Source organism: Lonchura striata, chromosome 7, assembly GCF_046129695.1.
Source record: "Lonchura striata isolate bLonStr1 chromosome 7, bLonStr1.mat, whole genome shotgun sequence".
Taxonomy (NCBI): Eukaryota; Metazoa; Chordata; class Aves; order Passeriformes; family Estrildidae; genus Lonchura; species Lonchura striata.
Genome location: NC_134609.1, coordinates 8,961,565 through 8,989,292, shown reverse-complemented (window position 1 = coordinate 8,989,292; position 27,728 = coordinate 8,961,565). Strand labels below are relative to the sequence as shown.

General features: G+C 40.7%; 1 protein-coding gene across 7 annotated transcripts in view; it reads left to right on the top strand.

Annotated features, from left to right (window-relative positions):
• The window catches only part of ZMIZ1 (zinc finger MIZ-type containing 1), a 335,118-nt gene that overhangs the window by 239,352 nt on the left and 68,038 nt on the right, over positions 1 to 27,728 (top strand). Inside the window, exon 1 of one of the 7 annotated variants that reach the window (XM_021526682.3) lies at positions 3,067 to 3,245. The exons of 5 other annotated variants lie outside the window; for them this stretch is intronic. The gene's annotated coding sequence lies outside the window, so the exon portion shown is untranslated. One more of the 7 variants, XM_021526683.3, reaches the window with a different exon arrangement.

The following is a 27,728-nucleotide window of genomic DNA, read 5'->3' as shown; positions in this document are numbered from 1 at the left end:
AGGACATGCTTCTGACTTCTTAAAAATACACTCTTCAGAGAGGTGTCTTGGCATGGGAAGCAAAGAGCAGTACCACAAGGACATGGTTTGCTTCTGTGCCAAGCAGTGACTGACAGGATTGAGATTTGGGAGTTTTGTCAGTAACATTGTTTTGCATTGACAGCGTATGCTAAACGGACAAACATCGCCTCCTACTTTGAGATAAAAGGGACTTCTCTGAAAATCTTCCTGCTCTTCTCCTTAATCAGCTACAGCTGGTCCAAGTACGGGTCTCCTCTTTTCCCCCCCGTAGAGCTCCAACACCTGTGTCCCCTCCCCTGTGGGGCTGAGCTGGGACAGCAGCCGGCAGCAGGCACACCCCCAGACCCTGAGCTCCCTGGGGCCTCAACAGAGCCACACAAAGCACAGCCAACGAGACTGCTCTCCACCCCTGCATAAAAAAGGTGCTTCCCAGTACAGACCTGCTTCTCCCAGTAGTATGTGTCTTCAGTGAGTTGTGTTAATAGTTATTGCCTGAAATAACCTTCCTTGCGATGTAATTTGACATACTGCTGTCAGAGGGGCTTAAACATAGTAATCTTTAAAAATGTTGGGAATTTGCCCTAGAGAAAAAACTGTTATGATTAATTTCTACAAATGATAAACCACTCCTTCTTCAAAATACTGCATGCTATGAAGTGTGATTTAATCCATTTGACTACAGAGCCTGATGCTTCTGACAACTGTGACTCAAATGTCATCACAGAAAGTGATATTTCAAGTGGCAGGGTGGGATTAGAAACCTGCTGAAGATTTGTCAAAGGAGAAGTAAGTACATAATTTTTAGATAAGTGATTTGTCTACTCTAAACCACTTCCTCTGAAAGACGGGCAGCTTTAAAAGAGAAACTTATGCTGTTACACTAGAAAGAGCCATTTAATTGCAGAGAGATACTACTTATGACAGTAGGTAGAGAAAAAAAACATAGGATATTGGGAAATGTATTTTCTCTACAGAAAAAATAAAATTACTTTTCACTCTCAGAAAATAACTTAATCGAGGCTTGTATGAAAAAGGAGCCAGTCTCAGTATCTGGGACCTCACTACCACCTGATGCTTTCTTGTTGCTGCTTCACGTGCTTTGTCAAAATATGAAAAAACACCATGATAGCTTATGAATTGTGAAAACTCTGTAAATGCAGTAAAACCTGAAACAAGTACAGAAATATTAATTTGATGAAGAATTCATGCAACTTTAGAGAAATTATCAATTTCATTCGCATCTACCAAGTCTGAACGCTTTGACAGTCCCCTAAAACTTGTGCTTCCTGTATCTGTTCTGCCAGTCTAGCTGTATAATTTACACCTCCTTAATCATCTGTCTACTTGGAAAGGCAGTGAAAAAATTGTATGAGGTTCTGTACTTTTCTTCCATGTGACTGAATCTGAAATTTGACCAACTGCAAGGGAAACTATATTTTGTGTAAAAGTTTGTTACAGCAGCCCCGTGGGTCCATCTATGAGAACCTAGCTGAAGGCTTGCCCAGGCTGTACAGACTTTGGACCCTGGACCACCTGTAGCAGCTGTGTTGTTATGAAATGTTCCTTTAGCCACACTTGAGCAGCTCTAAGATTGCACAAAGTGTGGAGGGTTTAGTTTGCAGTTCTGCTTGGTCTGATGGCTGTGGAAAGAAAGCAATAACCCTGTCTGACAGGCTGACCTTGAGATCCTACACAGGAGTAGAAGTTAAGTGAGAGCACACATTACTCTTACCTGTTTGCAGTGGATTCCCTAGGGGGAAAAAAAAAGTACATGAAATCTGACAATGCTTTTTTGTGGAATCATTTTTCAGAGAAGAGCTGCTCTTTGATATCTGTGATAGTTTGCTGCTCCGATCTGTCATGTTGCCAACTCTCTGCTAAGGTATTTGGGAAGCACAGTTAAGTGACTGTAAGCATGGCAAGGGAAGCTGGGGCCATTTTTTCACTGAAAAGAATTTTGCTGAAAGAGTGTATTTTTCAAGTCCTCTTGTTTTTATTGTTTGTATTTGTTTCTCGCTGGAACCTGCCGTCCGCTTCAATGCGAGAGGGCCGGGTGCGCCTTTAAGAGGTGGAGGTGCCTTTGTGCAGGTTGTGCGGGGAAGGAAGTGGCTCTGCACCGCGGAGGGTGGCAGGAAAAGGCTGGTGCTCGGCTGGCCACAACTTAAACTGCCAGTTTTCCCTTTGAGAGCCAGCAAAGAATTGGCACATTAGCTTCCTGGGGGTTGATTGTTTGTTGCCTTTTTTTTTTTTTTCCCTTCGGCACTGTCAGTTGAAACGCTGACCACCGCAGGCACAGCTGGATATGTTTAAAACTCTGCCATGGGCAGCCTTGAACTGGCAGTGGCGTGGGAACGGGTGATGACTCGGGAGCAGTGTGCGGCCTGCAAAGGTGAAGACCTGAACTCGCACACACAGCCCAAAGCACCTGCCCGGGCTGGGCTGTCCCGCAGGTGACAGCGGTTCAGGTGACAGCGGTTCCGGTGGCAGCCCGTCTGCCTCAGTTTCCCTGGCGGCGGAGGGCCGGCGCCCGTCGCTCCGCCGAGCAGGAGCGCTGGGCGCCCTGGGCCCGCAGCCGGCGCCGCCGCTCAGCGACCTCCCCCGCCGGCCCTCCCTGCCCGGCCCGGCCCGGCCCGGCCCGGCCCGCCGGTACCTCCGGCCCGCCGGTACCTCCCGCCCGCGCGGGGCGGCGGCCGGTCCGGAAGGAAACTCCCGGCCGCGGGGGCCGCCCGCCCCGGGCGCTGCTCGCTGCCGAGGCTGCCCTGGACGCTAATTAGCATGACTAGTTTGATGGATTTAGTCAACAGCATTCAGCAAACAGGGTAGGGGGGAAGCAAGGGTACAAGATTTCCCAAATCGCAAGACTTTTCAGCCCCGGTGCCCTTAATGGTTTGTTACGCGGGCTCGAACAAGTGTTGTTTCCAATTAATTGATCGAGGGGATTTATTTTAGTATTTTGACTGGGTGCCAGAGACAGAGGCTTTGTCCTAGCGTTTTAAGCACCACCCCTCCTTGCAAGTTTGAAATGTGAGCTGCCTGGGTGGTTTTTTTTTTTTTTTCCCTCCTCTCTTTCTCTCTTCCTTCTGGCAAAGTGGCTGTGTGTGTGTGTGTGCGCGTGTGTGCACGAGAATGAGAGAAGGACATACCTCTCTGTGTAATGGGAAAGCAAGACATGGATCACTAGAGACAGAAAAGAGAACCATCAATATCAGTAACATGCAGCTGAGGTGAGATTTTTCTGAGTGTTTGATTTTCTTAAAACCCTTTCGGAAGATTTACAGCAGCCTTCTGCCATGCTGTATGCCGAAGATGTACTCCTAAGCAATGTCATAGGGATGCTTACATGTCTATCGCCGTTTTAGGTCTGTTCGCGTACGTGTGAAGTTTTAAAGCTTAACCTGATTCTCTTTATTGTCTCTAGAGGGTTGTAGCTTGAGCACAAATAGCCTGTTGGCAAGTACGGCATGAGCCCATTAGCAAGACTCCATCTGTGATTGGTTTTGCCTGGAAACCGGGAGACAAGCAATGAATAATTGATGCGTGTTGTGCAGTAGCTGGACAGGCAAAGAGGAGAGAGAGAGGGAGAAACAGAGCAGGGTGCCCTCAGAGGGGGAGAGCGAACAAGCTTGAAAATAGCTACTGGCTGCCTTGTGCCGAGATGAAGGCAACCCCGGCTGTCTTTGTTCTGCACTGGCTGGTTTCTGCCTAGAAGTGTTTGCAGACATATGTGGCCTCTCTGCAGCAGCAGAGGCAGGCGCGCAGAGGAGGGGCGGCAGAGGAAGCCCGGGCTTGTGAATGGGATGTAACTCGGGGGTAAGTTGGTTCCGGGGGGGCGGCGGCCGTGCGTGCGGGAGCGGGGCCGTGTGCGGGAGCGCGTTGGCCCCGGGAGAGCCTGTGCCGTGTGCGAGCCCGAGTGTGCGAGTGTCTCGGTGCGTGTGCCCGCGTGTGCGGGAGCGGCTGCATTGTGGGAGCGGCGGCGCGGGGCTGGCAGCGCTGGCAGCGGGCTCTGCCCTGCCCTGCCCGGCTCTGCCCTGCCCGGCCCTGCCCGGCTCTGCTCGGCCCGGCTCTGCCCGGCCCGGCCCGGCCCTGCCGCCGCTGCCCCGCGGCTCCCACCGCCCGCGGCTCAGCCCGCGGCGTGCGCAGCAGCCTTGCTGGCTGCATCTGCAGTCGCACAGCCAAAAGGCACCGCCAATTATCGGTGGCCTTTCCTGCAACTTTAGCCCGTCTGGCACTGTCAGAACGTGACAAGCTGTTCTGCAAACAGCAGTGACAATACTGCTGCCACCATTTCATTTTTGCTGTCTTTATAAAGACCTTGCCATGAAGAACTCACATCTGTGGCAAGTGCTTTCATAGAAGATCTCAAAGTAGTATTGGTATCAATGACAATCTCGGGTATTCCAGTTGACATGGTTTTTTTCCCCTTACGTTGAGCAGTAACAAGTGTCTTGTTTATTCTTTTTCTGTGTAAAAATGAAAAAGGTTATTTAATTTGCATATGATTTAAGGAGTTTTCAGAAAGTTTCAAACTAGTGATACCTGACTGGAATTTGGAACGTTAGTTTTATCGCTTAGTTTAGTTAGCTGGCATAATGCAAATAGTATCTAAAAACTAGATAAAATATCATATATCATTGTTTTCCAAAAACAAAATGCATAGGATCTATACAGCTTCAGTGTTTGCAATTCAGATGTTGACAGCACAGTCTGTTGGGGGAAGAGAGGTTGCTATTGTAGATAACAGTTCTTTGAATTGGTAAAATCGCTGTGTAAGGTAAAATTTACTTTGCATAAAGTAGCATCAATTATTTTGGGTCCACTAAAGCCACTGTCAAAACAAGTTGTGACTTCATGCAAACCACTTGTCCTGAGTTTAGGTGAGCCCATTACAAGATCCAGTTAAAAATCCCTTACTATCTGTCATCATTGATGAAATAAACACTGTCTGTAGACATCTCATGGGGTGAACTGGCTAAATTGAGCACATTTATGACAACTTACCTTGGCTCATGATACTCTAGAAGACAGTGTTCATTCTGCAAATCTGTAGATTTTAGAATGAAAAATTACTGTGGAGACAGTTTCTTTCTAGATGTCATGTCTCAGGTTAAGCTAACCAGGTCATTAGGCTGGGGTGACCTAAGAAAAGCAATTAGCATGACTGAACACTACTTGGAATTGGAAGTACATAAAACTGAGATCCAGCTAAAATTGCTCTATGTAGCCTAATACTTCCTGTAGTTTTTGTTCAAGTTAGAAGTTTATTACAGTTATATTGGTAATAAAGTAATTATCAGCATCTAATCACGCATAAAAGTGGAAGGGCCTCTGAGTTGAAAAGAAGCATGTTCCTCCATGCTGTCACCAATCTGCGTAGCAGAATTTTGTTCCTCTTTTTGCTTAGCATTTTAATTGAGGTGGCAGCTAAAGTGCAGTAGAACACGTGAACAAAAGTTTGCGTTTATGTAAATTTATTTCAGTAGAACTCAGTCAGTAATGCTCCAGTTTAAGTGAACAGAAGAGTGTTACCAAAGGCTTGGTATCAAATTTATGGTCAAAGTTTGATTTAAAAAAAACTACTTAACATTGATTTGATTCCCACCCACCCCACTTTTACCCCTTTCTGGAGGAACCATCAGAAAATCCCTGGGGAATTACGTCTGCAAATGCAGTGAAATTTCACTAGTAAAGAAGTCATCTGAATGAGTGAGGTACAGTTTCATGTTAGCAGTTGAAAATACTGATCATAAGAGAGATTTGAAATGCAGTCATAAGCCTTTAATCTTGTGTAGATTGTAGTAGAATGGGTACAAATGTCAAAGCCGTGCTTGTCAATGTCTCTGTGATCCTGGCTGAAATGTTGCTGTGTTCATATTTCAATGAAACACATGCACTCTCTTGGTATTACTTGTGCTGAAAGTAGCATTTAGTCCTGGGACCCTTATGCTGGATGAATGCTCCAGGAACATTCAAGAAAGCTTATCCACATGTAGTGGATAGGGGTCAGCTATTGGTTACAAAGCAAAGAAGCAGAGCATGCGAACCAGCAGTGAGAGAAAAATAGAGGATACTTAGGCTCAATGAATAAACAATTTGTTGTTGTAGTACCAGGTGCTGTATTAATTACAGTGAGATAGTTTAGAGAGAATAGTCTGGCAAAACAGGCTTGCTGTTGCCATAAGAGTACAGCAATTAGTTCAAGACAGTCTCTGAATCCAATGCCCCAAGTCCCTGCAATTACAAGATGTGTAACTAAGACAAGAGAACAGTGTTTTTCTATGTCATGAGGTAAGCTGAGGACACAGAAGTTCCCACGTTATCCTCAGTTGTCACTGGGACTGTGACAATGCAAGGCTGCTTTCTCATGACCATTACATCAGCAAAAGGGATATTGCTGATCAACAGTGACCAGAAATCATTAGAGTGCAGTCATCAGGAAGCTGTCACTCTATGAGATGGCACAACCATGACTTTTTTCCCACATAACAAAATAATAGACTGTAGATTACATTTAAAAATATTAAAAGAGCTAATCAGGGTAGGACCTAACCAGCAGAAACCAAATAACCCCAAAACCTTATCATGTGAAGCATTGTTGAAATTATGTTCCAGAGATCTCAGTGAAGACACTCTCTGGTTTGGTTCCTCTCAGTTGGAAAACAGAGAGTGCTGCAGGAAATCCCTTCCTCTGAGGCTGCTCTGGTTAGGGGAACTTCTGGTTTCTCTTGGGTGGAGCAAACAGGAGCTGCTCCTGACCGACTGCCATGAAACTGCTTGTAAGCAGCTGGACAGCAAGGTTTTTGCTCAGGAAAAAAAAAAAGGTGGGGCAAAGTGGCTTCCTCCCAGCACTGCTCAGCTATTGCTGCATTGTTGTTCAGAGCTGTGCAAGTAGAGTTGGGTGATCTAATTGAAGTCTCAGAAGCCTTGCTGGGCATGTGGAGAGCTGTGCAGGCTGAGCAGATGCTTCACTACTTCTGGTACCTTGCAGGACACAGCAGAGACATATCCAGAGGGTTTTTTTAAAAAAAATCATGTAACAAATGACCCCACTGTCTGTCCACTAAATTTCCTAGAGTTTGTTTTCCTTGTATTGCCTTTCCAGAAGAAACCAGAAGGTTCTGTGCAATAAACCAGTAAACACGACATGTCACTGTAGTATGGTGTTACTGGTTGTTTCTTTGAAGTAAGAAAAACAAAAAATAAATTAATTAAAAATAGCTAAAAGTTAACACACTTGAAAGAATATATTAATATCATTTGGCTCTTCTAACAGCAGGATAGGAACCAAAATTCTGCAGGGTATACCTTTTTATAAAATGCTGAATCAAAACAATGTTTTGGTATATAAAACAATTGTTGTAGAAGTAACTAAAAACAATTTCAGGTTACTGAACAAAGCCTTTTAAACCAGCATGTAAAATGATGAGCTAGCCTTCGAATGAAATGGCTATTTCACTAATTGTGAGAGGTACACCGATGCACAGTAAAGCAAAGCAGTAATAGCTTTCAAGGCATGGGGGAAGAGTGTGTATCCATTTATCATTGAGGGAAAGCAGCCAGACAGTCTGGCTTTCACTGACAATTCAGTAAGGAAGCAAGAGAAACCCAGAAAGATCACAGACAGGTTTTTTATTCCTGTTTTTAATTGCAAGTTACTTGAAGAATTTTCTCCTTAAAATCAAGACAAAGTATAGTTATAAAGAAAAATAAGTGACATTGGGACAGTAATTACTTTAGTAGTGTAGAAGGCTGCCACTCAGCCCACCTCTAGTAAATACTATACATTTCTTCAGTTCTTGACCTGGATCATTCTTAAATATTCTCTAGAGTGTTTGTGTGTTACTAATCCTAAGACTTAGGTTGTTTGGGATCATTCTATTGACAGTAATTCAGTACAACCAATGACAGTTTTACCTACTTCATTAAAAAAAAAGTTAATTTTGTTCTCAGTTGTCTTTATTAGTAGCAATAAACTGTTTTGACAGCCAGCTAAGCTCCTAATTCTTGTTGTTTGTTGTAACTGAAGTACAGCTCTCAACATTTTGATGAGTAATCCTTAATGTTTGTTTATAAACTTCTAATCCTCAAACTGAATTTTATTGTTAGTTGTTTGTGGTTTTTATGCCTCCTCAGTGCCCCTTGCATCTATTAAATTAAGTTTCAGGAGGTTGGCAAGCTGGCCTCTCTGTTGATATCCTGGAAGCAGACAAAATCCCACAATTGTTGGTGAATACAAGCTTGTTAGAATGTTGCTTGGATATAGTGTTACAGTACCTGGAGAGGTTCATTCTTTCACAATCTTATCATTAAAACTATCTGTACTGGATTTTCAAAATCATTCTGACCTAACTTAGTTACAAATAAAGTGAGTAGAACTTCAGTCGAAGCAGAACTAGGGCAGACTGGAAGAACTGGGATCCTCATAAAAAGCACTCCTTTACTTATTCCTGACTACCTTGTTGTAGTCACCTAAGAAGGTAACAGGGAGAGCTAACAGGAGTTTGTTTGTCACAGGACTCCGTTCAGTTCTCAGTTAGCTATGCTAATCAGTTTTACTGACCTGGTGTTTACTTTTGTCGTTTAATATATTTAAAATTTATTAGCAGCCTTATTTCTTCATTAGTATGTAGTAGGAAAAGAAAAAAATACTGGGGAGGGAATGTTGTGTCACTTAGTGCCACTTACTTATCCATATACCAGGCCAGACTTGAAAGAAGGGTGTTAACAGTACTTTTACTGTCTTATCTACTGACACTATCCAACTGTTTTAGAAAGTTAAGGTTTTCAAGCATCAGCCTAACAGCATGGCTTTCAGAGGAGCCTGTCATGATTTACTTATTCATACAGATTGCAGTGGCTTATGTAGTCTTGATCCTGCTTGATCTGCCAGCAGTATTTGCTCCTATTGATCACAGGCTGTTATTTGACTGCCTTGAGCAGCTTGTAGGTCTCCCTGGTTCTGTTGGCAAGGTCTGCTGCAGATACTTCTCAGCCTTCTCATTTTGCTGCTGTCAGTAGTTTTAACTCCAGATTTCCTGCTCAGACAGATACTCTGCAGATTTGTGTCACGCTGGTTGTGTTTTTCAGTAAGTTTGGGTGCACCTTAGTGAACTATGGTGCTGAACGGGGGTTCTCTCCTGATTTGGCTGTTTAGTTCAAGTTTATAATGCGTGTTTGGCAATGTGCCTGGCTGTCATCTGAAGTTGTAAGTGTGTAAAAACTCCTCCTATGCTAGGTGTAATGAAAAACCATATTTTTGAAAATAACCAGCAGTTCTTCATATTCCTACACATCTTCGCATTCCTACTGTTTTTCCAGCAACAGGGCAATTGAGAGGTTAGGCTGGAAGAAACTCAGAAACCAGTTGTCTTCCACATAGACGAGTACTACTAAATTGTCCTGTTTCAGCCCACTTTCCAAATGGTTATATATGTTTTCTAACTATTTCTTGGGGTAGAAATACTGCAATTCCTTAATGGGCTGATTTACCTCGAAGGTCCTTGAAGTAATTAGTGTCTGTCAAAATGTACTCTTCATTAGAGCAAAGTTGCAGTCGAATCAGGTTAGAAACAAGTGTTCATGTAAGTTTATATATGGTCTTAGTCCACTAGTAATGGAAGATTTTTTTTTTTTACTTAATGACTTTACAACTTGTAAATATACTTTTAAGATCTTTGCAAAATAGAAGCATAGATGGTCCTTGTGTATTTTGTGTTTCTGGTTTTAGTACAAGACTGACCTTTAGAACATGCTGTTAAGCATGTCTGTTACTGTTTGAGACACCTTGTATCATTTTGATAGAAACACAGCCCCACAGATATGTCTTTGAGCAGACAGAACAGTTATTTGTAGGCTGGCTTTTTGAAGAAGTACTTGAGATGGAAAATTATGAGGACCAAGTGATTTTTATTTGCAAAGAGCACATTTACAATATGTGATGACCCACTCTTTCTATCATGTTTCTGTCTATGTAGACACATCTAGTAAAACAAGGATGTTTGCTGTCTGGCTTGCCTGACATGCAGCAAACTTCCTCTTTGTCTCTACATCTACAAAAAATATCAGGGAGATTAATTCTCTCACAAAGAGAGTTTGGGACTTTGGAGAGTTGATCATTAGTGTGCAATACCCCATGATATTGGATTTTATATTTTGCGATAAGCAGAACAAAGGATACAGTTTATAATATTTGCTAAGTTAAGAGTACGTTATAGGAGATCAAAAAATGGAAGTTTTAAAGTCCCGTCTTAAGTGCTGACTTTAAATGACTCACTTGAAGCACTCATGAATCATGTTGCAAAGGCAAAAATGTCCTTCTTGTTAAATGACTGTAATCTAAAATGTTATAGAGAGCTAAGTGATTTATTGATGTCTATTTCTGAGGCGTTTACCTGCACCTGTAGCCAGCCCATTCCATTTATTTTGGCTTGCTGACAAATTAGCAGGCTATTTGTATGTCAGATTTGGTCAGTAGTCAGCTCCCACCCCCTTACATTTTGAACTGCTTCTAATTTAATTGTTTGTGGTATTGGCAATTTATTATCCAGATAGATGTCGTTCAGGGGAGCTCTTTTGCATAGAGAAGAGAAAAAGCAGAAGATCTGTGTATATTCTCATAGTGCCTTGTAGAAAGACAGTATGGAGAAGAGAGCAGTTTTCAAGCCTCTTCCTTGCACACAGGCAATGACTTATGCATTACCTTTCTTTCCACTAACTTGGAATGTCAAATATTAGGTTTCATATTTAGTGGCTGAAAAAAGATTAACTGTGATTATGGCCCTTGTTGCTGTATCTAGACACCCCTCAAGAGTGAGCAATCCAAATTACATATTGGAGCTTTAACTGCATGTGTAAGTTGCATAAATATTCTCAGGGGAGTTGAAGCAAGTGTTGCCACCTGCAGTGGTTATGCTGCAGCGCTTGAGTAAGTTTTGTGGGGTATTGAGGGCAAAATTACTGTTTCTTGCTAAATTGTTTTAACTGCTGGCTTATGACAGTAAGAATCTGAGCAGTGCTCAGATTGTTCCACTGTTGCACAGAGGCAATTGCAGGTTGCTGACCTGGGCTGCCAGGATGCTTCCAGCCCCACTGCTCCTCTGTGGCACGGCTGCTGCTGCCAGCTGCAGCTGCTCACTACGTTTGCCAGAAGAGGACTAGTGAAATCTCTTGTGTGCCTATGTTTTCTTCAGCTTAATTAATCTGATTTTGCACCCTGAGTTGTAAGATAGGAAATTTTGGCTTTGACACAGCCAAAAAGATTTTCATGTCATGGGAGCATGGCCTGTGCTAGCTCTCCTGGCCACCTGATTCTGCTAGGGAACTGCAGGTGGGGCAAGGCTCAACCATTGTTTTCTCCTCTCAAACAGCTCCATAGTTAACACTGCTGGCACTGTGCAGCTTGAAATGTTTTATGGTCTTACATCCTACTTAACCTTTAATGTTTTCTGTCAGCATCTATTGTGACCTGGTGGCCTATGGTTAGTAAAATGTACCCTTGCAGGCTGCCAGATACTGTAATGGAATTAAGCCTTTAAAATTATCAGACCTGTCAAAGGGGCTTATAATCCTGTGAGAGCTTTAAGTGGTTTCTTACCTTTGCTTCAACACACATTTGACCTGGCTGAAGTGGTTTTACTTGCTTGTTTTGTTTTTACTTCCTGTTAATACTTCTAAAACTGGAGGAGGGCAAGGGGAGGAAAAAGATTAATTTCCTTGACATCTTTGAGGAGTATCTTCAGTTCTATCCCAGATAACATTTTTAATTTTTTATTTTCACTCTTTTGCACTTGTAGATTAAAGTCTGCAAATATTTCTGTGAGAACTTGTTTCTTTCAGTAAGGGCATAAGGATGCTTTGTTCTGTGCCTGAATCATCCTATGTGCACTGAGGGCTGGCACAAGTCAGGAGGGAATGTCAGGCTTGCTTTGGGGGAGGTTGGACTCAACAAAGTGCTCACAGAAGGTGCTGAACCAACACCTTTGGAAATGAATGTCCTCTGCAGAGTGAATGTATGAAGGACAGTAAGACTGCAGTTACTCATATTTGCCACATTTGTCCTTTAATCTGAGCAGAGGATAGTACAAGATTTTGAAATGGTTTACCTTTTGCTAGTTAATTTTCAGTTACCTGTGGAAATGCTGAAAGTAGTTTTATAGCATTTTAGTGGTGTCCCTGTGATTGTAACACAGTGCCTGGTGGTCATTAACACTATAAGTTAATCAGCAGAGAGATACTACATGTATCATATCCAAGAGAAATGGAAATATACCATGGGGAGGCAGTTTGACTGTGTTACATGCAGCCTGTGGCCAGGTCTGCCAGGTCACCTCTTCTGTGCCTGATTCCTGAGCCTCACTTCATAGCAGTTTCCTGTCTTTGTGAAGTGGTTCTGTGTGAGCCATTTCTTTAAGTTACCGCACATTTTAAACACTGTTTTGTTTTTGAGGAGTGATGCAACTTTGGCTTCTGAAATAGTGCCATGCAGACTCAGTTTCTTACCACCACCAGGGTGATGCAAGGTAAGGAAAGAGAATAAAGCTAATAAAATGCTGTTCCAAAATAAAGCAAATAAAATGCTGTCTTATTTGAGACTTACTGCTGTAAGTATATGGGATAGAGGGAAAACATGCAGCAGCCATTTCTATTGCAAGGAAAAGTCCTTCTATTACAGCAAGTTTTGGGTTTTTTTTTTACATCTTTACTCTTCCTGTATAGCATAATCAAGCAAGGTAAAAAAAAAGTGGTTCCTGCTGCTAAACTTCATGCAGGCATTAGCCCATAAATAAAATTAATTTTTAAAAATACATTAGGTTTTCTGAGGTGACTTTAATTGGGATAGATGCTAGAATAAATTGGCCTCTTGGGTAAGGAGGACAAATACCCATCCTCCCAAAAAGTAACTCCTGCTACTGTTTTTAGAAAAATTCCACTCAATACTAAATCCTGAGTTGGAATGCTTTGAAATCCTGATTTTCCTACATCCTTCTTGATGTAAAAATCTCAAGAACCTCCCAGGACACCCACTACTAAGCAGGAGAAATGGAGATGTAGGAATGAAACCTGTCATCAGGCAGCCCTGGTGAGTGTCATGAGATGGGCTGTCTCTTCTGATCCAAGAGCTTAAGTATATTGATGGCTAATATTTTTACTTCATGACAGTCTGGTGAATGATCTCATCAGTTGTTGCTAGCAGATGCAAAAACAATGCACTTGTGGCAAGACAGGCATTCTTTCTGTGCTCCTCTTGGGACATGAGTGTCAGACGTGAATGACTTTTCTTTCTCTGTGTAATTGTCCACAGCGTTTCAGAAAGGTACAAAGTAGATTACAATTGTTTCTTAGTGGAGGGAGGGGAGAAGGACCCATCTCAGACAGCAAATGCCTGTTCATGAAAATTTGGGATTCTTTCTGCCTCCTGGGAAATCACTGTTTTAAGGGTTGTCTAGCTGTTCTAAGAGGAAGTACCTGAACTGTTGCTATTTCTACTGTCATGACAAAGGTGTGATAATAGGTGAGAAAAAGAGGAACAATGAATGTCTTCTTGCAGTACTTACTGTGGTTTATTTAGCTGGATTGCAAAGACATCATGCCTATTTTTAAATAATTTTTAGTAAACAACAAGGAAAATATTTTGTGCACTCAGACAAGCAGCTTTCCACAGTGGCCAGATATACCAGTCCTGATTCTCTGCTGTGTTCTTAGTGTCAAGTGAAGCAAAGCTGATGCACTGAAAAATGGGAGCTCTGCCTATGTTTAGGTTATTTAATTCTCAGTGTTGATTCTTAGTTGCAATGGTTTCTGGTACTGGTTTCTTTACTTTGAGCATCCTACTTCTGAATTGTATGTCTCCTGTAGTCCGAGCACATGTGCCTGTGAGCACTCAGACTTTGGCCAAGTGATCCAAAATAATGGGTGACAGACACTTCACTTGAAATAAGCATTTGGTTTTCCAGCCATCTCATCAGTTTCAAGGATATACAAATTGCACAAGGCATCAGGGAGATTGAAATGAGGGAATTTATTTGAATGAAGTAGAGGCTGATCATAAAACAATACTTTATGAGAGTTCAACATTTCTTGTTTCAGTGGAGTCCTAATAGTAGCCTGAGTATTCCCTCTGCAGCTCAGTTCTGCCTTCTTTATGCTCTGTGTTTACATAATGGCACTTTCCCCTAACATTTTGCTTCTGTGCCTGTGTTTGTGCATTACTTTGACTGTCAAAATGTCTGACTGCAATATGGGAGTTCATGTCTTAGTGTGAAAGTAATATTTATTATTCATTGTCTCTTCACTGAAATGTCTCTGTATTTGTTGATCTTCACAAAGCATGTCAAACAGCTGTTAATTTTTCAAAAAATTCCCTCTAAGTAGTGCTTGTTACCTTTAAACTGAAGGGTGATTGTGGCTCTCAATTTTTTATCTGTGGAACCACTGTGAACCATCCTTCTAATTAATGCCATTTCAAGCTGTTGTACAGTTTCACTCATAGTATTTGGCAAATTTTTCAAAGTCTTCTGAGAGTTTTAGTTTGTTAACAGACTGAGGCATTTTAAAAAAATGTTACCAGTTGTCACCATCTAAAACTGTGGTATACAGCTGAGTTTTCCCATATGTATTTTCATTGTTTTTATAATCTGTTTTGAGATCAGTTTTGCATGAATCAAAGGATCCAAGGGGGGAAAAATATCCAAGTGTCTGTCTCCAGAAGCTTCTGTTGAGATTTCATTGATGATCAAGATATTTGTGGTCTGTCCTTAACTCTCCTTTTCTTCATAATTACACTAGAGATTGAAAATTGTGTTTCATACTGCATGAGCTGTAGCATCTACATACAAGTAGTGTCTCAAGCAGTGAAATAATCCACAATCAGATTTCCTGCAGTAATGGTAATTTCTCTCTTAAAAGCAGGAAGATAGCTCCATCTGTGTAGGAAATAGAGCAGACCTGTATTCTGATTTAACACACCTGTAAATAAGCAGGGAAAAAAGGAAAAATGTAGGGGAAGAAAAGGCTACCACATCAACAATTCTCTGATAGTTACGGAACATCATAAATTACTAACATCATAAATTCAAGTTAAACTTTGCTAGAAATTAGCCATCAGACTGGTAATTTCTGCCTACCTTACACTACTCCTTCATGTTTTTCTACAGAACTGCTTGTGCTTCCCTTTTTATAGACTAAGCTCTAAGAACTCATCTGCTCTCCGCTGAGTTTCCATCTTACATTATACTAAAGGCATGTACCTTTTGGGAGATAGTTTATTACTTGATTTCAGTGATTTCTCTTAAACCTGGAAGAAAGATATTAAGGTATAAATGACAAGGAATTTTGTGGAGTGAGGATGAATCACCTGGAGCAAGATCTGCACATAAAACGTGTGTGCATGGAAATGCCATGAAGGACTGTGGTTATTTACAACACTCTATACAGGCAAAAATGCTAGAATAGGTATTGTTCTACAATAAAAATGCTGTTTTGCTGATGCTGCTTGTTTCACTCAAGGAAATCAGTATTAGCTATAAACTAGCCAGATCACTTTTCTTTGCTGATACAAACCATATTTACAATAGGCACACATATCAAACTTTTGAGGGTGTTGTGCTGGCAGAATATCTATTGAAATGGTCCCAAGGAATGGAGCAGGCAAGAACCATGCTCCAGGAAATAACTATTAATGCCTATTTGAATTTCCCAACGTTTTCACTGGGTGCTGTTTTCTGGACAATGCTCTGTTGCTATCTGATACTGTGCATACAGACTGGGATTGTATGTTTTGTTAGTCAGTGTTGTTAACCATGCAAATGGTAACTTACAAAGTTTAGGTGAGTTTACAAGGTAACTTGCAAGGTTTGTTAAGATGTGTGTTGTAAAAAGTTTATTTCCAAAGAATCTCTCCTGGATGTGCTTCTGGATATCTCTCTGAAACAGTCCCCGTGTCCATAGCATCATTTTCTTTGTCATGGATCATCCATGAATAATGGTAAACCTGCCTAGTCTACAAAATCTGTAAGGAGAAAGAAAGGCTGGCTGTTAAAAAGACTGGCAATCATTTGAACTATACCAAAATGTTATTCATTCACTCAAGAGAGTCTTCTCAGCAATACTGAAATATGTAAATACGGCTTTACTCTTTCAGAGCTTTCAGAGGGGTTTTTAGGATCAGTCTGGTGCAGACTTGTATGTGATTCATAAGTTTCATTCCAGGAGGACTTGATCCCATCCTAAGTTTCATCTTGAGTTTCAGGTTCAAAGGACTATCAAAGAAACTATGAACTCAATTTAAGTGGGTTTGGCTTTATTGATAGCAACATCTTCGATATTCTGTGAATTTGCAGTTGCCCAAAACTGTTGACCAAAGTGTATCCCAACCCCTCTTGTTCTTTCAGCAACCTCAACTATGTTGCCTTTGATAATTTCCTGAAGAAGCAGTTTAGCCTGGTTTCAGTATAAAAAATATTCAATTCTAGCTCTGAGTGAAAAGTGTTTTTCATGTATTCCCAAGGCTGCTTGGTTGGGGTTTTTTTTTGTCCTTCTGTGCAGTGACCTACCCTTTGGGGAAAAAATTGAGACTTGCCAGAGCAAGGCATATTTGCAACTTGAGCAACTCCTGTCTAAGCCACATCTGTAAGCTTTTTGTAAATGAATTAAAATGATTGTGTGGTCCAAAAAACTAATGTGGGCCTTTTTTTCCAGCCAAATGGTCTTTAACTGTGTTTGAAAGATCTGTTCAAAGATAGTATTGCTGCTGGTCTTCCTTTTGTGTTGATTTGCTTCTGTAGAAATGTGTTTGTATTTTGGGGTTTTTTTCCTCATCTTTTAGATTTTGACAAATAGTCCGGTATTTGAAGCAAATGACATTAACATGAGACATGTCTCCATATTCTAGCACTTTAGGTGTGATAATTATTTCTTTCTAGCATTTGATAATCACTTGTGTGAAATTTCATGCTTAGCCTCTCTAAAAATCTTGTTAATCTAGCAGGAGTTGACTGTTGATGTTACAGTTCAGTAAAATCAGCATGTTACCCAAGGTGGGGCTAGAATTGCTCCCCGTGTGGAGCCTGTTTGCAGAGCAGTGTCCTTTCCCGACCTGAGGAAGCCGGTGCTGAACTCAGAAGGGGACAACGTGTCAGTTCTCACCTGTTCTGTGCACTGTGTGCATGCAGGGAGAGGCCACACTGCAGATTACTTTGATTATATTGCTGTAGGTAGTGTTTCCATTTGAAAATGAGTCATCTTTTCATCTGCATTCTCCTTTATTGAAATAATAATTTAGAGTAAAAACAATTCATTAATGATTTGGTTTCAGTAATTGTAGAATTCAACTGCTAATCACAAACTGAATACTTTAATTTCTATTAATGACTATTAAAAGTTTCTATTTTTGTTGGAATAGAGAAAGTGGGAGAATTTAAGTTCAGGCAAAACTTTCAACAGCTGCAGTCCTACAAAAAGCTCAGCTTGGGTGAAATGCACTCAGGACTGGGACGTGCTGTTGCAAGCAGCCAGCATGGGGATCCTGATCCCTGCACAGTGCTTTACTGACATGACTCTCCCTGCACTCCTTCCCCAGGAGATAGTGTGTTTTCTCTCTGCAGAAAGGTTGTGTCAATCAGCAAGAAAGATGATGTGTGCTCCTTTTTGGGCTGCATAAGTAAAACTACTACTAGTAATCCAATTTCAGAATAAAGGCAACTGAATAAAGAGTAGTAACATCTAAAACCTAAGCAGGATAGCTGAAATCCATGAACACAGGAATAACAAAATATCAATATACCAACAGTGGCAGGCAACACACCTGAATCTAATGTTAGGTTGAGGAAGAGCTTCTTAAATTAGATAAGTACAAGTGAGGTACAAGTGAGGAGAAAATAAAGTATCTAATAGCAATAGTGAAGTTCAGATGTGCTTTTTGCTTTACAAGCTTATACTTGCTAAGAGTGTTTGTGACTTAATTTGAAAAGTTCAGCTAACAAAACCTATGAGGAGTTGATGTAGAAGGAGATAGCAGCATTTTGTCTCAGTTTTGAGAGTAAGTTTTCAAGATTTCTCTCCTACTCAGGGAAGGGAGTGGCCAATGGTCTGGTCGCTGTGTGTGCGAAGGCAGATGGGCGAATGTACCTGCCTGCCTTTCCTGTGTGACAGCTGTACACATTAGTCTGCATTTGCTCTCTCCATATCTCTAGTGCCATATGTTCCTTTTCTTTAAATAAACAGGTATATAATAGTTAGGGCAGATGTGAGTAACAAAAGGGCATAAGCAGAAAAATGATTTGAAATAAGACTCAAATGATTGATCTTGACACCAGGAGTCTTAACCAGTTTATGGTAGAACTGGATTAGTATGTGCTTTATGGTTGCTTTCACTGTTCCTGTCAATGGAAGGATATCTTTAATCAACTTAAAATTTTAGTTTCTATCTGTCTTCTTATGACTCATTTGTATTTGTAGTTACATCCTTTTTGAGCATAGCAACTTGCCTGCTGCTTACTAATATGCTTGAGGAGTGTTGCAGATTGGTTTTGTAGACAGTTTAGTCAGTGTCAACAGCAGAGAGGCTCATGCAACTGTTGTTTTGTTTAATTTCCAGTACAGACTCATTGAGGTAAATACTTTTTTGAAATGCCTTATAAAACAATAGTATTAAAAGCATCAAATATAAACATGACGGAATGAGCATTAAATTACAGAGAAATGGCAGCTGGAAATGTAATAGTGTAAACAGTTTATAGCAAGATATATTGTTGAGTTGCACCTACTTCATTCAAAAAGATACTAGGAGTGTGTCAGTGTATGCAGTGGAGAGATGTAGTTTCCCCTGTCAGTGAAGAGTTCTTTGTTTTCAATTTTATCCTGAATAGTGAAGTCTTGAAGGTTATTGTTTTTTTAGAGAAGAGCATCTTTGAAAACAATGTCTACTATTATGTCTGATCATCTTTCTTTTCCTTGTCAGCAATCTACCACATCTAGTTATAAGCAAACATAGCTCTTAAACATGAATGGGATTCTCATTATTTCTCTTAACACCAAAGGTTGGGGAAGAAAGAAATCAGTTTGTGAACTGATTGAACTGAAAGAAAACAGTATTGTGAACATTAGTTCACAATAGTTTCCTATTCTCATCGTGTATTTGTTTTAGAGCAGGCAGTCTAAAGATTAAAGTGGATAAATGAGGAACCTTAAAAAAGCCTTTTAGAGTTGCTTATTAGAGTTTGATTCCCTCACTGTTAGCATAAACTAAGGATTTCTGAATCAAACACAGTTCTGGACTGCATTCTCCAATACTGTTTTTTATCTGATTTGCTGCTGCTGCTTGTATATTTACACTTCTTCTTAAGGTATCAGGAAGAAATACTGTATCATAAATAAGACATCATAACACAATTTAGCCTAAGTAAACCTTAGCAACCTTAGCATTTGTTGCTAGGAAGACAGAAAATATTTCTACTGGCCCAATTCAACACGATTTTGAAAGAGCAAGCCTAAGTTTGCTAGGAGAATATAGAGAAATCTCAGGTGAGCTGAGAAGACTCTATAGCAAATTTACTGCAGGATTCTCTCCTTTATAACCACTTGGTTTTCCAGGGTAAAGGACTGCAATAAGCTCTGCACTGGTATCTCCTCCTTGGTAAGCTGCTGTGGTTGAGTGGCCCACTGGAATTCTAATTCCCACCATGGGAAGTGTTTGCATGTGGGACTGGGGCTGACAGCCTGACACAGACCTCTAACTTCCACTTTCCCCTGGAACCAAGGGGTTGTTGTTTTGTGATGCAGAGGGCAAGATCAACACCCATGGCCCTGGAAAAGTAAGCAGAATTTTTAACAGATAAAATCCTAACCTTGCAGCAATTGTCATCGATTTTGCCATTCCTCTGAACACACTCAAGATTTCACCAGGGGAGTTCATTTTCTTGTACTTGTTTCTCCCATTTCCCAGAATATAAAAACTGGAATATATTCTCTGCAATTCATGTGCATTTTAGACATGATAGCTAACAACTCCTGATATGCATTCTCTAATCCAGCCTTTAGGTTTCAAATGCTGCCTTAGATGCAAATGTGCATATTATCAATGTGACCTGCACATACTTGTCTTTTGGCCATATGATCTCTATGCATCATCATGTTTCCTTCTTCACATTCTATTAATTTTTTATGAGCTTCATTAGAACTGTAAAGCATGAGCTGTTTCATGTAGAGGGTTTTTATGGTGACTAAACATTGGAGAAAAGAAAACAAATAATTGTCCCACTATACATATTGCCTAGAATGAACAGATTGATTTAAAATGCATTGCTCCAGTGCTTTATATAGGCATCAGGCTTCTATGATTCAGTTATTTTCTGGCCTTCAGTTTGCTAATCCAAATTTTCCAGTTTTGTCACTTTTTTTTTTAGCTAAGTCTGTTTCATTTTTAACTAATACATGAAGCTTATGTTTGTTGCTTTCATTGGAGAGGTAAACATTTAAGAGAATCATTAGGAAAGAATAATTGCTAGGTCTTTTTTGAAGTTAGTAGACTACTAACTAACTACTAAATTTCAAAAAATTACTTTTTTTCTTGCACTTTTGAATACAAATGTCACATGTGACAAATGTATGAAACTTGCTATACTTCTAAGAACAAGACCTAATGTTTAATGTCCATTTATATAATTTATATTTTCCGATGCCAGTGAGTATGTATGCATAAAAATGCTTAATTTTACTTTGAGTTTCACTTTGTTATTGGCTTCATAAATAATTGTAATAGGGATTTCAATGCACTTGACTGTGTGAAGGAAACTAATGATTTCTACTGCTAGTTGAAACTAGCAGTAGAAGCTACTAGCAGTTTCTAGCTTGTCTACTGTCTAGTAGAAATTACTAGCAGTTGTAGAAAATCATGTAGTCTTTTCTGAATGCTAGTAACATAATTTTGAAACCTTTCTGTCAAGTGTAACTTTTTCATGATGCCTAGTGTTTAGCAATAATGCAGTTTTTTACTGTTTTCTCAGTCAGGTGTCTCTGTGTTTCTTCAGTTGTGTTTGCTGATCTCTGAATCTTGTAATTACTTGCTTAGCTTTTTAAGACAGAAACTAAAACCATACTATAATTTACTGAACAATGAGCCTTTGACTTTAGTAGCAGTAATTAAAGTACTATTGTTGTTTACTTTTTATGTCCCATGTTTCTATTCATTATCATAAATTGATGATTTTGAGTAACTTTTACAGTCTGTGCCCTGTACAGATTTAAAACCCACTCATATGTTAACCTTTTACAAATAGTCATTTTCATCAAAACAAAATGTAGCATGGCATCCACTTGTCCGTTCTGTTTGTTTTTTCTTTTTTTTTTTCTTTGTTCCTCATATTGTCTTTTTTTAACCCATGTGCCATCTGCAGCTCTTTGACTCTTTGATATTAATTTAATTCTTTCCAGAGACTGGATGAATGCATTCAGCATCTTTGATTTTCAATGTGATTTTGGTCCCCCATTGCCTGTTAATTGTTTGCCGTATTCAGGACTGTTGGTTCTGTTTGTGTTCCTGTTAAGCAGTTCCAAGGGGGGCCGGGCAGTTTGCTGGGCAGTTTGCAGGGCAGTTTGCAGGGCAGTTTGCAGGGCAGTTTGCAGGGCAGTTTGGGCAGTTTGCAGGGCAGTTTGCTGGGCAGTTTGCAGGGCAGTTTGCAGGGCAGTTTGCAGGGCAGTTTGCTGAGCAGTTTGGGCAGTTTGGGCAGTTTGGGCAGTTTGCTGGGCAGTTTGCAGGGCAGTTTGCTGGGCAGTTTGCTGGGCAGTTTGCTGGGCAGTTTGGGCAGTTTGCAGGGCAGTTTGCAGGGCAGTTTGCTGGGCAGTTTGCTGGGCAGTTTGCTGGGCAGTTTGGGCAGTTTGCAGGGCAGTTTGCAGGGCAGTTTGCTGGGCAGTTTGCAGGGCAGTTTGCAGGGCAGTTTGGGCAGTTTGCAGGGCAGTTTGCAGGGCAGTTTGGGCAGTTTGCTGGGCAGTTTGCAGGGCAGTTTGCTGGGCAGTTTGCTGGGCAGTTTGCAGGGCAGTTTGGGCAGTTTGCAGGGCAGTTTGCTGGGCAGTTTGCAGGGCAGTTTGAGCAGTTTGCAGGGCAGTTTGCTGGGCAGTTTGCCGGGCAGTTTGCAGGGCAGTTTGAGCAGTTTGCAGGGCAGTTTGCTGGGCAGTTTGCAGGGCAGTTTGAGCAGTTTGCAGGGCAGTTTGCTGGGCAGTTTGCCGGGCAGTTCATGCAGATCCCATGACCACCAAGCTTCTGCAGAGCCTGTTGCCAGGGGGTTTGTCCAAGGCTCTTCAAAAGGGCAGTTGAGTTACATGAACAAGCTTCACTTCAGGCCTGTCTTCACTGACACCTTCAAAGATCTGTGCTGGTTTCCTCTTGTATAGTCAGTTCCATGTTTTCAATGAGCTGATTTGAAACCCTTTAAACTGGGACTCTGCACACCTCAGGTGTTCTGCTCTTCAAGAAAGCAATGGACTAAACACAGCGCTGTGAAGAAGGACAGTACTTCTTGTTTCTGTTGCCAGTGCAGAGTGCAATTAACCTACATCCTCTTTAGTTGTAAAGCGCATGGTAAATAAAACTCATGGAGCTCTGGTCTGGTGCTGTAACTGCCGAAATTAACAGCTATTAATTGGTTCACTCTCCTTGAACAAATTTTTCAAATATCTTGTTCATAAGACTCCAATTTCATGTCAGCAATAAAAGCCTTGCAGGCAAAATAAAAGCAGGGGTTTTGCTGACATTTTAGTGCAAGTCAGCTCTCTGCCCTTGCAGTGTTTTTATAAATATGGTACCAGGCCTTCACAGTCACGGAGGTCAGTGTGAGAAAGCAGCTAAAGGAGGCAGTATTGTCTGCCTGCTGCTTGCACTGGGCTGGATCAATGGACTGGTCATGTTGCCTGTGTGGAATTTTTTTTCTTTTTTCTTTTTTCCTGATTTTGGTTTATCATGCACTACTGTAGTCATTTACACAAAGGATGCTTTTAAAAGAGTAATGAGTGCTTTCCTGTTTGGCAATTGGCTAAACTGAACTTTGTCTCCCAGTTCTTTAGGATTCACTCCCACAAGACCTGAAATATTCAAGAATAGTAGGGGGGCAAAAAGCTCTGTCTGGCTCATGCTGTTTTGAGGAAAAGGGAGTCTTGGGGTGCAGAGGGGGGAACCCTGCAAAGACCTACAAATTATGCAGTGTCCTTTCTGTCCGTGAATAGTTCCTCTTGTGTGTGAGTGAAGCTGTATTTTTGGACTCACAGACATAGCAACTTTTGCTACAACTGGCTTTTCTCCAAAGCACACTTTCTGTGCTTATTCTATTCAATTTTTTATTATTTTAAAAATATAATGATTGACTGAAAGTAATCTGAGGGTTTGAGTCAAACATCCAGTGTCCAATTAGCCTTGTCTGTGATAGTACTGAAGCTCATCTTCTGGGCAGCAAGGCTCTATTGAGCCTCTCTAGCAGAGTGCCTCTGTTTTTGGAGAAATTTTGTTCTCTGGCATCTCATCTTTCTACTGAGAACTGACTCATGCCAGCAGGAAGCCAGCAGCTGAATCAAATTCGGTTTTCAGAGTGTTATTAGTTACTTCTGCTGCACCTTGCAAATAATGCCATGAAATTACCATTTTAACCTTAATTAAAAGCATAAATATAATATACATGCTCACCTCTTCTGGGTATAGGACCTCTGTGACCTCAGAGGTCCTCTGAAGTCACAGGACCTCTGAGACCTCAATTTGAAATATGGTAACTTCAGGTTCTGAAGCAAATGGAAATCTAGCTTAGGGTGCTACCTTGATTGGCTTCAGCTGTGTTTCATTTTACAACTTATTCCAGGTATGAGCTGGTGCCTTTGTGGTTTTGCCTACCTGCCTTTCATGTGAGAATGATCCAATTTTGTTGCAGGTTTTGAGAGAATTCATAATTTTTTTTTTACTTCAAAAATACATGTGCAGTAAAATCTAATGAGATGACAAAATTTATTACAAAAAACTCCTGATGTATTCTGTTTTTAACTACGGGGTGTTGCAATGGCTGTTAAAACAAGTGCTTGTTATAGTCTTTCCTGATCATTTCTCAAGACATCTACACTGCAAAGTCCAATCTTCAGAGCTGTAAAAATCAAAAGATGTCTCATAAAAAACGATAGCATCTAGTTAAAAGTGAAAATTGCAGTTCAGCTAGTTGAGGTAACTTGAAAAAAAAAATATAAAAATGAACAGATCCCTCTTGTACTTGGTTTATGGATTATCTCTTTGGTTTAAGAAGTGTCTCTTTGGTGGTATCACCAGCAAAAGTAAAATAGAAAATCATCTTTATATCATATGCTCTAACCAGTATTGTAGCACCAAACTTATTTCAGCAGTTACAAAGATAATTTTACCACTCAGTCTTTGTGGAATTAAAGTGCTTGTCAGAGCATTTTTTAATTAGTCCTACATGGATCAGTACATTGGAGCTGAATTTTAGGTATATTTCTAATAAAGGCAGGATTGTTAGGGCTCATCATACTAATCATGAGACTGGCTTTGGGACTTACTCTTTTGTTGGTTTTTAACAATTCAGGCTGAAATTTAGCAAAGTAGGCATCTAAAACTGAAGGGGGAGAAAAGAGGAAAAGGAAAAAAAAAGGAGGGAAAGAAGGAATTTGTGTGTGTATGTAGTTAAAACTATTTATGTACTTCAGAGAGCAGGTTAGGACATTGTTTATGTAGAAGAAAAACTATTGATCTTTTCCTTCTAGAGTGGAGTGTTTCCCAGTTGGCAAGTTGCTGGCCTTGGAGTAGCAAAGTCATCAAGATTCTTCTGTCATTAAAAAAAATCCACCCAATTTTGGCTAAGCTGATATGCAGCTGAATAACTGTGGTTTGTAAGTACTCACAAGGGACCTCCTTGGCTTTAGAAGAGAAAATCTCAGCAGCTCTCCTCATGTCTGCCCGTGTTGGAACTGCTCCCGGCTCGGACTGCTAAGCAGCGTGCTCCGGCGCCGCTCGCCCTCCCAGCTGAGCAGGCAGAGCCCAGCAGCACCAGTGAGGCCAGACCTCTCTGGCAGCTGGTGCCAGTCACACAGAAATCACTCGTGTTAGCAGTGTCTAGTCACAGAGCTGTAGATTCCAGCTGCATACTGTATCTATCAGAAAAATCACAGCGTTCCCTCTATAATATCCCTTGTCCTCTCAGGACATTTGCGTGTGCTGCTGGCAAAAGTATGTGATACTTCCCACCTGAAAAAATATGGAAGCTAAGAGATTGCTGAAGTGGGTAATTTTGAATATGTTACTGTTGAACTGGTCTAATTTAAATTGACTGCAACTTATTTTACTATAGCTGTTCAAAATGGAGTACTAATTTACAGATATTGGAGTAATACACAGCTTAAATGTTCAGTTACATTATTTTTTTTATTATTCTTCATAGTTCATTTTTCTAACAAGTTGTAAAACCTGAAATCGTGTTGTGAGCAATAGAGATGTTAGAATTAACTTGAATAACATGAAATAGTATCTCAGTTTTTTTCTCCAAAGATCAAATATTTGTGGTGTCATTTAGTCCATTGTGTCCCTGTCTGCTCCTTGAGCTACCTGGTTAGAGGTGTGCACACTTCACCTCCCTGAGGCTCTGGCTTCTGTGGTTACACAGGCAGTCAGGGTTAGCTCAGGTACACCTGTATTCTGGCTTGACTTGCAGTTACTGAAGTCTCAATTAAATCTAAATAGGGTCCATCTGCTTTCTGAGCTACATGACTGCTTAGAGCAAGGGGGAGCAAGGCTCATGTCATCACTCTTGGTCAAATATCCAAAGTGTTTGAGCATTTTATACATAAATTTTCTCAAGTTCAGTCATCACAAGTTAGACTTGAATTTGTTTGGCACTGAAAATTTAGGTTAATTATAAATCATCAAAAAACCCCAACATAATCACTCTTTGTACAAAGAAATCACCGTAGATAACTTCTGTGCATGTAAAAATACCATGGACTAATTAAAATAAAATCTTAGGAGTTGGGCAGTTAGTGTTTTGAATTGTTGCTTGCTCTCCTGAACTGACCCACAGCTTTCTGCAACCTTCTGCAGGTGTTAGCAGGTCTGGGAACTGAGCATCCTCCAGTGCCTCTTGGGAGCTCATTTTATTCTGGTCTTTGGTAGACAAGCTGTTCTTAAACTGGGACATGGCAGGTGTGCAAGGGAATAATGGGAGAGCTCATGAAATGTGAGACTGTTTCACTTCTCACTGCCCATACAAACTCTGTTTTCCTCCAGTTTTCCTTCCCTTTTTTCCTGTTCCTTCCTGAGCTGATCTGCAGATCTGGTCTGTCTTGTCTACTGTTTCCAAACACAAGTTAACACAGTGACCTCCTGCTTCTTGTGTCCATTCCTGTCAGGGGTTTTAGTGCCACACCCTTAGGTACTGTGTCTATCCTTTCTTCTGTTTACTTTTTTGTTTTTTGCACATTGTTTTTTGTTAAGTCTTTGGCTTATCTACTTGTGTTTACCCTGTTCTAAGCAAGGTAACAAGCAGTTAACCTTTTTCTTGTAGCCATTGTCAGTAGTTTTCTATGCCTTTTTCTGACTGTATTTTACTCTTAATAACCAAAACATTTCTTAATATGGAGTTTTAAACTGAACAACATAAATGTAAAACTGAGAAGTCCCCATGGTGCAAGTCATGAACCAGCACCAGCATTATGATAGCATAATATTTTTATGGTTTTGATAATAATTGAGAATGCTAAATGATTTCACCAGATATAGGTACTATGACTTAATATTTCATTAGGCAGTTTCTTGTATGGCCCTCGTGCTTTCCACCATTACTTTAATACGAGGTACAGAATAACTGTTTTATTGAGGTTAAAGTATTTGCTGTTCTTAGTTTCACTCTTTGGTTAGTTCATGTATCTAAATCAGAGTGCCTGTTCTGCTAAGCACTCTGCAAACACCTTTGAAGAGACAGTCTCTGCTCCAAAGAGTGGAGCAGATTAATACTTTAGTTTTTACACCTTACTACTTAATGCTGCTTTTTTTGCACTTTGGTTACGCTTATCTAAGGGATAGCTGCACCACTCGTTCCTTTCTGTAGTAATAGAAGTGATGCTTAGGTAGTCAGTTTTTATCTGGATTAAATGCAACTTCCCAAAGCACTGGGAAAAAAGGCAGTGTATCATCAGATTGGATAAAGAGGTTGAAAGACTCACATTCAGTGAGACACTGCTGGGAGCTTGTGTCTAAAAAAGGAATGTTTCCTGATTTTTAAAGGTTTGGTTAGAATCTGGATTTAATTACAACTTTCTTGCATGTATGTTAGGATTAAGACTGCTGGGTTTTCAGTTCTACCAGTGTGCTAGATTATTATTTAAAATTTCTGAGCTGATGTTTCCTGTCCAAACACTGGAAGGGGCTTGTCTGACCCCTGTAAGGTGCATCTGATGAAGTAAGCATATTGGAAATACTTTTTCTGTTGCCTTGGACAGATGAAAATACTCCGTGGACTCAAGAGACCACTGGTTTCATCCACTGTAGTTTCTCATATTTACTAAAAGAGGTCTCTAGTAAAGACCTCAGGACTTCCAGTCATAGAATGTCTTGAACACAACAGTATCAGTTGCATTACAGCTGTCTTTGTTAATTGCTCCTTTGTTACTGCTCATTAGTGCAATGCCTGTACTTCTCTCTACTCTTTCTCCCTCACCTTAGCCCGCAAGGATCCAGATAA